At 40.4% G+C, this 12,668-nt stretch overlaps 1 protein-coding gene, 1 long non-coding RNA gene and 1 pseudogene across 2 annotated transcripts in view; 1 reads left to right on the top strand and 2 right to left on the bottom strand.

Annotated features, from left to right (window-relative positions):
- LOC118712599 (elongin BC and Polycomb repressive complex 2-associated protein-like) overlaps nucleotides 1-12,668 on the bottom strand; it is a 71,029-nt gene that overhangs the window by 57,035 nt on the left and 1,326 nt on the right. The gene's annotated exons all lie outside the window — the stretch shown is intronic.
- LOC118712596 lies at nucleotides 2,414-2,794 on the top strand (annotated as a pseudogene).
- LOC123651046 lies at nucleotides 3,276-12,450 on the bottom strand. The gene is made up of 3 exons (XR_006740921.1): nucleotides 12,267-12,450; nucleotides 7,093-7,337; nucleotides 3,276-3,314 (listed from the first exon to the last, which is right to left on the bottom strand). It is a non-coding gene; the product is annotated as an uncharacterized LOC123651046 (long non-coding RNA).

Here is a 12,668-nt window from a genome sequence, read left to right as displayed (position 1 = left end):
TGTGTGTAGATGTGGGTTTACATTTCTATTATGTAAATAATGTACAGTGAAATTTTAGGTTATATGCTAACTCTATGTTTAAGATTTTGAGGAGATGTCAAACTGTTTTCCAAAGTCACTGTACCATTTACATTCCCTCCAGCAATGTATGAGCGTTCCAATTTTCCCACCCTCATTATCTCTTTTAGGAGCTATGACTAGACATATGCTAGACCTTCTCACTACAGGGGTGGGAAAAGGAGGTTTACTGTGCCATTGTGACATTCTTTTGAGTTTATAAAGCTATTGTAATAATCATAACTTGCATGACTTTTTTCCATACAAACAACTGTAAACTTAACTTTTGCCCACCCCTTATATCTACCATATCTTATAACCTCTCATAGTTTCAGTCTCTTTATATTCAATATAAATACATTCAATCTATCATCCAGTTTATTAATTCTTTATTCAGTGGTAGAATCTATCTTCAGTGGTAGAACCCATTTTTCAAAATATTATTTTTTTTTTTACTTTCAACTACTAAAAATTTAATTTCTATAATTTCTATGTAAACTTTTCTCAATTCTGTTAAATTAGTCATACTCATTACTTAAGCTTGTCTTATATTTATTTAAATATTTTGTATTAGTCAGCTCAGACTGCCATAACAAAATACCACAGACTGTGTGGTTTAAACCACAGCAATGTATTTTCTCATAGCCCAGAGCCTGGAAGTCCAAGATCAGGATACCAGAATGGTTAGCTTCTTGGTGAGAATTCTCTTCCTGGCTTCCAGATGGCAACTTTTCAGAGTCCTCAGATGGTGGAGAAAAGGCATGTTCTCCGGTGTCTTTTCTCATAGGCACTAATCCAGTCAGGGTCCCATCTTTATGACCTCATCTAATCCTAATTACTTTCTTATTCCAAATGCTGTCACATTGGGTCTTGAACCTGTAAGTTCTAGGGAGACCCAATTCAGTCCATAGCATATATTACACTTACTAGTAATTACGTCCAAATCTGTGTCTTATAGTCTAGTATCTGAATACATAAAAGCTCTATTCTGCCTTCTGTGTGTTTTTGTTTTTTGTTTTTTGTTTCCTGCCTGTTCTCACAGATGATGCTTGCCTCTTAGGATGTTTTGTGATTTTTGTTTTACAGTGAGTTGCTCATTGTTGTTGGAATTTCACCTGTAGGAATTCTTGAAGGCATGGATTGAGTTTGAATTTGTTCTGGGAAGATTTGCATTTGTACCTCTCTGCCAACTAGAGGCCTTACAGCAGGGGATCACTTTAAATATCAGCTTGCATTTTTCTTTTCAGAAAATTCTGTGAATTTATGTAATGTTCAGTTTGGGGTTACAGATTTTCAGATGACTCTTTTTTGCAACATCCAGTACCAAGGACAAGACATATTGTACATTCAAGTTTTTCTTACTGTCTCCTTTTGTCCAGTAAAATTGTTTTTCTCACTCATTTTATACTGAGGGTTGGGTCCCAGCTTTGTGGAAGAGCCTCCCATTTGATCTCTTGTTTTTGTAGCCCCCAGGTTTGCCTTCTTTTTGGCATGCCCCACACAGCTTATTAAGATAAGTTCTCCAATATTGGCAGAAAGTCTTAGAGAAAAAGGCAAATGAGGTTGCTTGTACTTTGGATTTTGTGAATTTTTTATGGTCTTTCCAGTTCAGAGAGACATTTAGAATGTTGCGCTTAAATATATATATATGCTTTAACTGACATTCTTACCATTTAATTAGGAAAGTATGGTCAATTAGACTAATGGTCCCCAATGAAATATACCTCCATGTTGGTGCTCCTTTGCAATGTAACTTTGCTACTTAGCTCCTTCTATCTAAAAGTGAGGTCTGTTTTCCCACTCCTTAATCTGGACTGGGCTGTGACTTGCCTTGACAATAGAATGTGGTGTAAGTGACTTAGAAGGCCTTTGGCTTTTGCTTTCCTTGAACACTTGTACCATCATGTGAAGAAGTCCTAGATGGAAGATCACATGAGGAGAGAAGTGGAGCCATTGAAGCCATCGCAGCTGAGACCTCAGACATGTGAGAGAGGACACTTAAGAATGGCTATTCTCCACCCAGCCCACCGACTGAAAGCAGCCACGTGAGTGAGCTCAGGTGAGACAAGCAGAATCTTGTCTCACCTTGAAACAGCCAATTGTGAGAGAGAATAAATTATTTTTGTTTTAAGCCACTACATTTTGGGTAAGTTGTTACATACCAATAGGAAACTGATACAAAGGGTCATTTGGGATATCTAATCTCCCATACTACTGGAAAAGGATGTTCCCAGTGTGGAAAGTAGGAACCTAAAAGGAGTAAAGAGGGCATCCATGTTGGGAAGAGGAAGGCAGAAAGTGGTGAAAAAGAAATTCTTTACAGTAAGGGGATTGATGAAATCCTTTGGGAGAACCTTTCTAGACCAAATCCCTTTGCCTGCCCCCTAACAGCCCCCAGCCCACCATGACCCCTTCAGGCAACATCCTGCTTCTACTTTTGCTCCCAGTGGATGCAGCTCAGATAATTTCAGGTTCCTGTTCAGGATGTGAGCCCTCCCCCTGCCACTCCCAGCAGACCTTGTGGCTGGTGATGCTGTGGTGTCTCTGTTAATCGTGGTGGTGGTGTTTATGTGTGCCAGCCCATGTGACACGCCCATCCAAGAAGATGGCAAAGTCTACATCAACATGCATGGCAAGGGCTGACCCCCTGTAACTAGGACCTCTGACTTCTGACCCTCTCATTCTAGATTGTGTGTGGTGGCACAGGAAACCTACTCAATAAAGCAACTGAAGTACCTCTAAAAAAAGAAAAAAGAATAATGGGAGTCAGTTTTCTCACTGTTGGAAAAGGGAGTTATAAATATGGAAACAAGAAAACTAAAATCCAAGGACATTTCCCTGGAACTCATAGTTGTAAATATATATATGGAGAGAGAAATATAGAAGTTATGTATAAATATATAAGTATATCACTTAACTCTTCCTATTAAAATATACTGAGAGAAGTAACACCCCAAAAATAATGAGCATATCTAAAAATCCAGATCTTGACTTCTAAAAACCATTCTCCACTAAAAGAAATCATCTCTCTTTGGTGAAATGGCTAATATCAAGCTCTGGTCAAGGAAAATATCGGATGTGTTGGGAACATTTTTTCAATGTTAGAAAGTTGCAAATTGCTCATAAAATGATAAAAACATGTCAAAAGGATATAGAAACTAGTTGAAGGGGCTCTAACTAGCCAAATATAACATGATCAACAAAAATAATGATAATAATGGGCTATAATCTATTTCATAAAATAGGAGTCCAAGCATCTATATAGATTTTATTTTTAAAAAATTATTGTATAAAGTGAAAGTTTGGTAAGACACAGTATAGTTACATGGTATCAAAGTTACTCCCCACAAATTGTTAATTGCACACACATAAATAGATTGATTTTACATGGAGAAGCATGGCAGACAACACCTTAATCAAGTTGTCTGACTTTTCATCAGCAATACGGTAACAAATTGAAATGATGCATGATGTATAGAATCCAATCAAAACACAGCTGAAGCACTATGGTGTGCCTGTCAAAGATGGGTAGCTTGTATCTAACCATGAGAAAGCAAGCAGATCCCAATTAGTTAGCTATTGCTGTGTAAAAAAATTACCCCCAAACTTTGCAGATTAAAGTAGCATTTATTAGGGTAAAGGGAATCAAATATATGGTGATGGAAGGAGATTTGACTTTGGGTGGTAAACCCACAATATAATATATGGAACTGGGTGTGTTATAGAATTGATTACCTGAAACTTATATAATTTGATTAGCTAATGTTCCCCCACCCCCAATAAATGCAATTTAAAAATTAAAAGAGTAGCAGTGTTTATTATCTTTCACAGTTTCTGTGGCTCAGGAATTTGGGATCAGCTTGGATAGGCAGCTCTGGCTTATGTTCCTGAGGTTGCAGGAAAACCCACTTCCAAAGTGGCTTACCCTTATGGCTGGCAAGTTGACATGGCTGCTAATGAAGTGCTTTAGCTTTATCTCCACGTGGGCTTCTCTACAAAGCTATTTGAGTGTCATGATGCAAGAGCTGGCTTCCCCCAGTATAAGCAAAGAGATGAAGGCAGAAGCTGCAGTGTCTTTTGTGATCTAGCCTCTAGACACATACCGTCACTTTTTCACTAGTCTCCTGGCCACCTCACTTCTGGTTCAGAGTGGGAGGGGACTACACCGAAGGGTGTGGATACCAGAAGAGAATCACTGCCCTCCATCTTGGAGTTTAGCTACCACAAACCCCAATTAAGGGACAAAATTGCTGACCTGTGATTTTCCAAAGCATTAAAATCAAGAAAGTTAAGCAAATGCTGACGTACTGACTCATATTAAAGGTGACTAAAGAGACATAACTAAATACAACACATAATTTGGGACTGGATCCTTTGCTATGAAGGCCACTATTAGGTAATTGAGGAAACCTGAATGAGGTTACAGGCTCAAAGGTCAGTGTTAATTTCCTAATTTAAATGGCTGTACAGGCACACCTCACTTTATGGTGCTTTGCTTTATTGCGCTTCGCAGATGTTGTGTTCTTTACAAATTGAAGGTGAGACCCTGCACCAGCAGAAAGATTCTGACTTGCTGTATTGAGGTGGTCTAGAACCAAACTTGCAATTTTTCCAAGGTATACATGTATACTGGAATTTTCTTGTTTGAAGGAAAGACACAATAAAAATTTGTGAGTGATAGGGTATCGTGTTTTAACTTTCTCTCATTTTTTCTGAATATTTGATTGTTGAAAGAAAAACACACATAGCTTTAAAAACCCAAAGAAATAATTTAAACTACTTAAAAACACAGATGCTTAGGGGTTTTGATATTACAGTTGCTTAACCCACATTATTTTAACGGGCCTTATTTTAAAAAGTCATTGTACATTAAACTCAGAAACACAGAAAAGGCCAAAGGAAATATCTGTAGCATTTTGGCAAGTAGCTTTCTGGTCCTTGTTCTGTGCATACAAGTATTTTCACACATCCTTTTTAAAGAACAAATTATAAATATGATACTCTATTGTTTGTATCTTTATCATAAATATTTCCTTAGGCCAATAATGTTCTTCTACAATCAGTGTAAAGAGAGACCATTTACCCGCTTTTATACATCAAGTCAACAATGAGGCTGAGGTCCAAGATAAGGTTTGCCTGCCTCCAAAACCTGTATCTTTTTTCCCTGAACCAACTCCACTCCTTTCCTCAAGCAGGAACACATACCACACACACATACACACACCCACACACACACACACACACACACACACACCACAAATTTTTTTTTTCCCCTAACCACCAAAATGTACCAACAATGACAACAATGCTTGCCAGCTCTGCAGCTTTTCCTAGTTCCTGGCACCTGTTCATACCCAGGCTCCAAGGATCTTCCAAAGAAGTATATTATGCTTTAATGTACCACCTATATATCCTCAGGTCATTTACACAGCAAATAGCTGCGACAGTCTCCATTTCAGAATATTCTTTCCAGGAGGCTTATTTACCCCTGGCCCCTCTGTAAGTGATGATGGGATACATCAGTGTCTGAGTCAATCCACCGGTATTTGGATATCCACTGTCCACAAGATTCTGCATCTAAGAACTCTTACAAGTGCAAAGATATGCATGCTCATCTCTTTCCAGGAAGCACCTTGAAACTCAGCGAGGGAGAGAAGATAAATATCCATACAACAATACATAGTAGTCCCAGGTGGTCTGTGCTCAGTGTGGGAGTCAGAGAAGTACAATGGGCTTTCATTACCAGAAAGACTTCACAGACAAGGAGCTTAGCCCCCAAACATACAGGGGATGTGCATGGAGCAAGTATTTCTGGCAAACGAATGGTAATAAAAATGCAGACACAGGAATGTTTAGACACGTGTGGTGGATGGCGAAGAGATGTGTGGTTAGATGACAAAGAGAAAGATGGGTAAGAAGTCAGGTCAGAAACTGATTGTGGAGAGACTCGAATGCCATATCCAGAACAAATTTTATTAAATGGGAAGCGACTGATTTGGATGAGAGCCAGGCCCTAAATAAGGAATGAGAATATAGAGCAGTGGTTATCAACCTTTCTAATCTAGCCACCCTTTAATACATCCTCATGGTGTGGTGACCCCCCCAACCATAAAATTATTTTCGTTGCTACTTCATAACTGTAATTTTGCTACTGTTAATAAATCTTAATTTAAATATCTGTGTTTTCCGATGGTCTTAGACTTTATAGCAGCGGTTCTCAACCTGTCACCTAATACCATGAACATCTGAAACAAATGTACATCTGAAACAAATAAAAAATAGTGTTGAATGCAAACTGTAATACAAAAATAAAATATGACAAAGTTGATGGCTCAGAATAGATGGAGAAGCAGGAAGCCTGCTGAGGGACCACAGATTTCCAGAGGCGAATCCAAGCCCACAGCCCCAGGATTAGTGATCTTTTCCTGTGTGAGTTGAGGCTCTCCTTGGGGTGGATATATTCCTCCAGCCCTTGATTTTTTCTTTTCCCATGGACTTGGAATTCTCTGGAACTAGGATTACCTAGGTTCTCTGGCAGCACTGTCCAGAATTTTCTGTGATGACATCAATGTTCTCTATTTGTACTTCCTAACATGGTAGCCACTGGCAACACTGTGGCTTCTGATCACCTGAAATGTGGCTAGCATACCCGAGGAACTGACTTTTAAAATTTTATGTAATAATCATTAATGTATCATAAATAGACACACATGAATAATGGTCCCCTCATTGGACAGAGCAGCTATTGAATAACCCCTTTTTTCTTTAGTGAAGGAGACGAGACCTTCCACAGGAATGGAGGAATGCAATGGGCCAGGTATATATGTATGTGTATATATGTCTGTGATTTGGCCATTTACTGAGAGGTACTAGTTCTCTCAGTGACAACTCTGGTTGATCTTCCGAACAATAAGCTTGTAGTTTCAGAAACTTTACATCCTCTCTTTTTTGCTCATGATAAGAATACTCACACAGATCAATTATTTTGGAGAATGATTTTTTTTCCCCACGACTAAATTCTGAGTGTTTTCTTACCGTAGTGATAGTTCTGTTCTTAAATCCATACACCTGGGAAGCCGAGTGAGCTCCCCAAGTCTTATTGATGAAGAAGTGTGGGAACACAGGAGGCTCTTTCCTCAGGCCAAAGCAGCTCCTGCGCTTCTTGTGTGGTCACAGGGAGGACGTCTGGAGTCCTAGAAGTAGCTCTGGCTTAGTATCAGTGAGATCTTGATTCAAACTTTGGTCCTTGAGGAAGTTGTCTAATCATTTCAAGTCCACATCTATAAAATGGAAAGAATGATGCCTACTTAAATAAGCTGTTGCCTGTGCTGTTATTTATAATTAATGACTTGTTTATATTTATGCCACACTGTTGGCCAGCTAATGTGCTAGGTTCTGGGAATAAAATGGTAGGCAAAGAAGATACGATTCTTGTTCCACTAGCTTATTTCACTAGCACATGTTTTGGTGTGGGAAGGTAGGCATTAATCAAGTAATCACAAACATATATACTATGTATTATGTACTATATCTTTATAATATAATTGTTATATAAAATTTCAGTCTGTGACAGGTCCAGGAAGGAAGAGTACAGGTAATTTTTTAAATGTCTGCAGATCTTGTGACACTTTCTCTCTAAAAGTTAAAATCTAATTCCCCTCACTTCTAGCAAAGAGAATAGGGTGAACGTAATGCCATGTGGCTTCTGAGGCTAGTTCAGAGAAAGAATAAGGCTGTCATCCTCCTTCTCCCTTTCCCAATGCTTGGCCTTGAATCCAAGTGACCATGTTGTGAAGAAGCCCAAGCCCAGGAAATATGAAGAGGTCCACGTATAAAGAAGCAGGGTCCTGTGGCCACCACCAACACCAACACCAACTTTTCAGCTATAGGAGTGAACGGTCTTGAAGTGGAAACTCCAGTCCCAGTCAAACCTTCAGGTACCTGCATTCCTGGCTGACATCTGACTATAATCTCATGACAGACCGACCACGAGCCAGAACCACCTGACTCACAGAAATCATGAGAGATAATACATGATTATTACTGTCTAAGACATTAAGCTTGGGAGATATTTGTTATCCAGCATTAGATATCTAGTAAAACAGAAAACCACGTGTGAAAGTCTGAGGATCAGGAAGAAAACTCACTGGATGAAATAACATTTGAGCAGAAACCGGTTTAGCTCAGTGGTAGAGCATCAGTCTGCGGACTGAAGGGTCCCGGGTTCGATTCCGGTCAGGGGCATGTACGTTGGTTGCTGGCACATCCCCAGTAGGGGGTGTTCAAGAGGCAGCTGGTTGATGTTTCTCTCTCATCGACATTTCTAGCTCGCTCGCTCTCGCTCTCTCTCTCTCTCTCTCTCCCTTCCTCTCTGTAAAGAAATCAATAAAATATATTAAAAAAAGAAGAAATAACATTTGAATTAATAACAGGACAAGAGGAAGGAGTTAGACAAAGGGTGTATGCTTAAATGCTAATGAAGAGGATCCAGTATAGAGTGATGTTGAAGATGTAGAAGAGAGTAAATAATGTATACTAAAAGATTGTGAACATGTGAGAGGGGATAGGCTTTAGGAGCAGGTCAAGCCCTGTTCACATGGGAGGCATGGCAGCTCTCTGCAAGATTTATTTCTAATGTTTAAAAATTGTGAAATATAACAGATATGTAGAAAAAAAGTTCTTGAAACAAATGCATAACTTAAAGAATCATTATGGTGGACACCATGTAGCCAGAGAAAAATATGACATTGCCAGCACTCCAGAAGCCCCCAATCACTTTCCCTTCCTTGTCTATCCCCACTGATAATACCACCCCAGATTTATCGGTAATTTCTTCATGCTCTTCTATCTGGTATTTTTCCTTCATTCTAATTTTGCCATCCCTAAATGATGCTGTTAAATTTTACTTAAACTTTAAATAAACCCAACTATACTACATGATTCTTTTATTTAGTACTTCTTTCACTCGATACTGTATTTTTAGGATTCATCCATGTTGCTGTATAAAGTTATACTTCCTTCATTTTCAACACTGAATATAGTACTCAACTGTGTGATTGTAACACAATTCCTTTCCCCCCCTGCTACCATGATTGGTCATTTGGTGTTCTTCTTGTTGGGGATTATTATAATAATGCCACAGACTGGGGGAATGTCAATTGGGGAAAATAAAGGAGACATATGTACTACTATCGATATTTGTAATACTTTAAACTAGGGGTGTCGAACTCAATCAGAGAAAGGGCCAAAATCTAAAATCCAGCCTAAATTGCGGGCCGAATGGTTTACTGAACAGTCATAAACTGTCATTGTGATGGAAACGCAGCGGAGTGCAGTGATGACAGCGCGGTGCGGGCCACATTGCAAGGCCTGGCGGGACGGATTTGGCCCGCGGGCCTTGTGTTTGACACATGTGCTTTAAACAATAAAAAAAGGAAAAAAAATGACACAGAGAATATTCTCGTATGTGTGTCCTGGTGCGCATGTATCCGAGTTTCTCTTGGCTGCATTCCTAAGAGGAACTTCTGGGTCATAGCATATGCTTATCTTCAACTTCACTAGCTAATACCAAATTTTTCCAAAGTGGTCGTACCATTTACACTCCTTATAAGAAAAGGTGCTCAACTTCATTAGAAATGAGGCAGATTGTATCATTGTTATTAACAGATCTTGTCCTACAAATCATTATCTTCCTAAGCCTGGTGCTTCCTTAGGGTAAGTTCTAACCCAGCAATTTTCAACTCTTTTCTTCTTATGACACACATAACCTAATGACTAAAATATTGTGGCATACCCAAAAATATATTTTTTGCCCATCTGACAAAAAATAGGTATAATTTTGATTCATCCACACCTAACAGCTATTGTTGTTTGTGTTGGCAGGTGTCATTTTAAAAAAATATATATTTACTGATTTTTTTTTACAGAGAGGAAGAGAGAGGTATAGGGAGTTAGAAACATCGATGAGAGAGAATCATCGATCAGCTGCCTCTGCACACCCCCTACTGGGGATGTGCTTGCAACCAAGGTACATGCCCTTGACTGGAATTGAACCTGGGACCTTTCAGTTTGGCTCTATCCACTGAGCCAAACCAATTTCGGCTGTCATTTTTTTTTTTTTTTTAACTTGGATTACTTATAAGAGTAAAGAGGCCAGTGCCTCTGCTTAGTCAGGTATTGCATGTTTTAAAAATTCTTGCAGCACACCGGTTGAAAATCACCATTCTAGCCACCGGCTCTCCTTTCTACCTGAAGGCCTATTCTGAGTTTCTATCTCAGTGAGTTACCATTAAGTGGATCACTGTGTCTCTAATGTGTTACACGTTAGTTTCTTCCTTGGTAATACTTGGGGGTAACGAACTGTCTTGTATCGTAAGTGACACAAATCAATTGTTTCATCTCAGGGTCCGCTGCCACGTTGGCAGATGGTTGAATTCTGTGTAGTATCATATTTGGGCGGTTGAATGGAAGGTTAAAAGCATACAACTTGGAGCTGGACTGCCTGGGTTTGAATCCTCACTCACAAGAGTTATTCCTATTTATGTGTAGGTCCTGAGTGTATACTTAGCTGAATGAGACCCAATCTATTTTCTAGTGGCTCAGATATGGGGGCATCATATCTGAGTAGTGTGTCTGGTGCAAGGAGCTTTGAGGGGCCTAGGGAGGAAATATCTAATTGAACAGTCTTCCTGAAAAAACAAAACAAAACAAAACAAACAAACAAAAAAACACATGAAGATGGGAGAAATCGGAGAAAATTCTGGGTCTGGAAGTCACAGTACATCACGAAGAGCTTTGAATCCCAGGCCAAGGAACTTTTCTGTAATCCAGTAAGGAATGGGAGACCTTGCATTGCCAGGTGGCTGTGAGGTAGGAACTAGATTCTGAAAGGCACTCAGGTGCACTGGGCCAACAAATAACGGTTTAGAAACTCTACTGTTTTGCTGCCACCACCATTAGGCTTTATCAGGTGCTTTTGTAAGATGAGAATAGTTGGAGAGAGATGTTTAGGACAATTTTAAGACCAAATTAATTATGTTTTTACACATTTCTGAAAATCAGTGCTAAGGTGGCCAGGGTCATTATTGTGAACCTCATTATATTACCTTATTACTTCATACAAACTAGAAATATAATGCATTAGTACCTGACCATGGTGGTGGATATCTACACAGATCAGAAAATTGAATAGGAATACAGGTACATGCAAATGAGTACAAGTAAAATGAAAAATTTAAGGTGGGTTGTATCAGTGACAACATCCTAATTGTGATTTTGAAAAACATTACCATTGGGGAGAACTGGGCAAAATGAACTATTTCTCGGTGTTATTATTTTTTACAATTGCATGTTAATTTTCTCAACAAAAATTTCAGTGGAAATATGCACTAGTAAAATTTATGTTTTGTAGAATGAGAGTCACATTCCCCTTCTTCTAGTTATCTACATATAGATTATTCCTGAGGCATGTAAATTAGACACTAACTGGAAAGAAGAGGAAAGTGCCTACAAGGGATAAGCCACCAGTACCGGAACTGCTTTACTATTTTGACCTAAGTGAAACTGCAGATTACAATTGCCCCGAATTTTTGACAGTTCTGTCACAGTAAGTCAACTTTACCCAGCTGTTTTCTGATTTACCCACTGGGTCTACTATGTCACTTTTGGGTCCTTACTTCCAAAGGTAGGATTAAAATAATTCTGGGGAGGGGGCAGAAATAAGGAGGAGGGGCTACAGGGTAAGGGGAAGGCGACATCTCTAATACTTTCAACAATAAAGATAAATTTAAAAAAATAAAAATCACTTTGCAAAAATAGAATTTTTATTATAGAAATGAAGCTTACCTACCAAAACAAACAAGCAAAAATATGATGCTTAGTTTCCGGAAATAGCATTTTATAATGTAAGGCATTTTTACCCTGAGCCATTACTTTAGAAAAGTACAGCCCCTAGCAGCAATGAGTGCACTTAAATGTCTCGAGTGGCTTGGAGAAGAAAGACCGTGCTAATAGGGCCAGGGTTCCGACGAACTTTGTCACGATCATTTCTCTGTTATGCTCAAGGTTTCCTTTCCCAACAGTAGGGCCAGCTCGGACTTGAAGGAGAGCCTCGAACTTTTTCTAAAGTGAAAGAACAGAGAGGAAGCCATGGCAGCCTGGGAATCCGGCCCAGAGCAAGGCATCCGCCGCACCGAAGGAAGGACAGCCACCTTAATTCCCAGAAGAGACATTTCACTTCTCCAGACGTGCACATTTCCAGGCGCTCCCTGGGCAACCGCCCGAGCTCCGGAGGGAAACTGAGGCAGGGCTGGCGCTCGCCCCGCGGAGAGGACCCAGGCGTCCAGAGTTCTCCGCGCGGCGGCCGCACACTCCCCCGGCCCGGCCGCCCTCCTCCCGCCCGTCCAGCCCCGCCCCGCCCAGCTCGGGACAAAGCCCGGAGCCCGCGCCGGGGGAGGTGGCAGGGCGGCTCCCGCGCGCGCCACGCTCTCCCGTGGGGCGCACGACTCCGCCCCCGTCGCCCCTCCGAGGAGGGGAGAGCCCGCGCCCCAACATTGAAGGCGGCCCCGCCAGGCCCGCCGGGCCCCGCCCCGAACCCCCATGACGTCACCGGC

The sequence above is a fragment of the Pipistrellus kuhlii genome, unplaced genomic scaffold (genome assembly GCF_014108245.1).
Source record: "Pipistrellus kuhlii isolate mPipKuh1 unplaced genomic scaffold, mPipKuh1.p scaffold_m20_p_9, whole genome shotgun sequence".
In the NCBI taxonomy this organism is placed as follows: domain Eukaryota; kingdom Metazoa; phylum Chordata; class Mammalia; order Chiroptera; family Vespertilionidae; genus Pipistrellus; species Pipistrellus kuhlii.
Note: the sequence above shows the minus strand (reverse complement) of the source record. Positions and strands in the feature narration are given on the sequence as shown.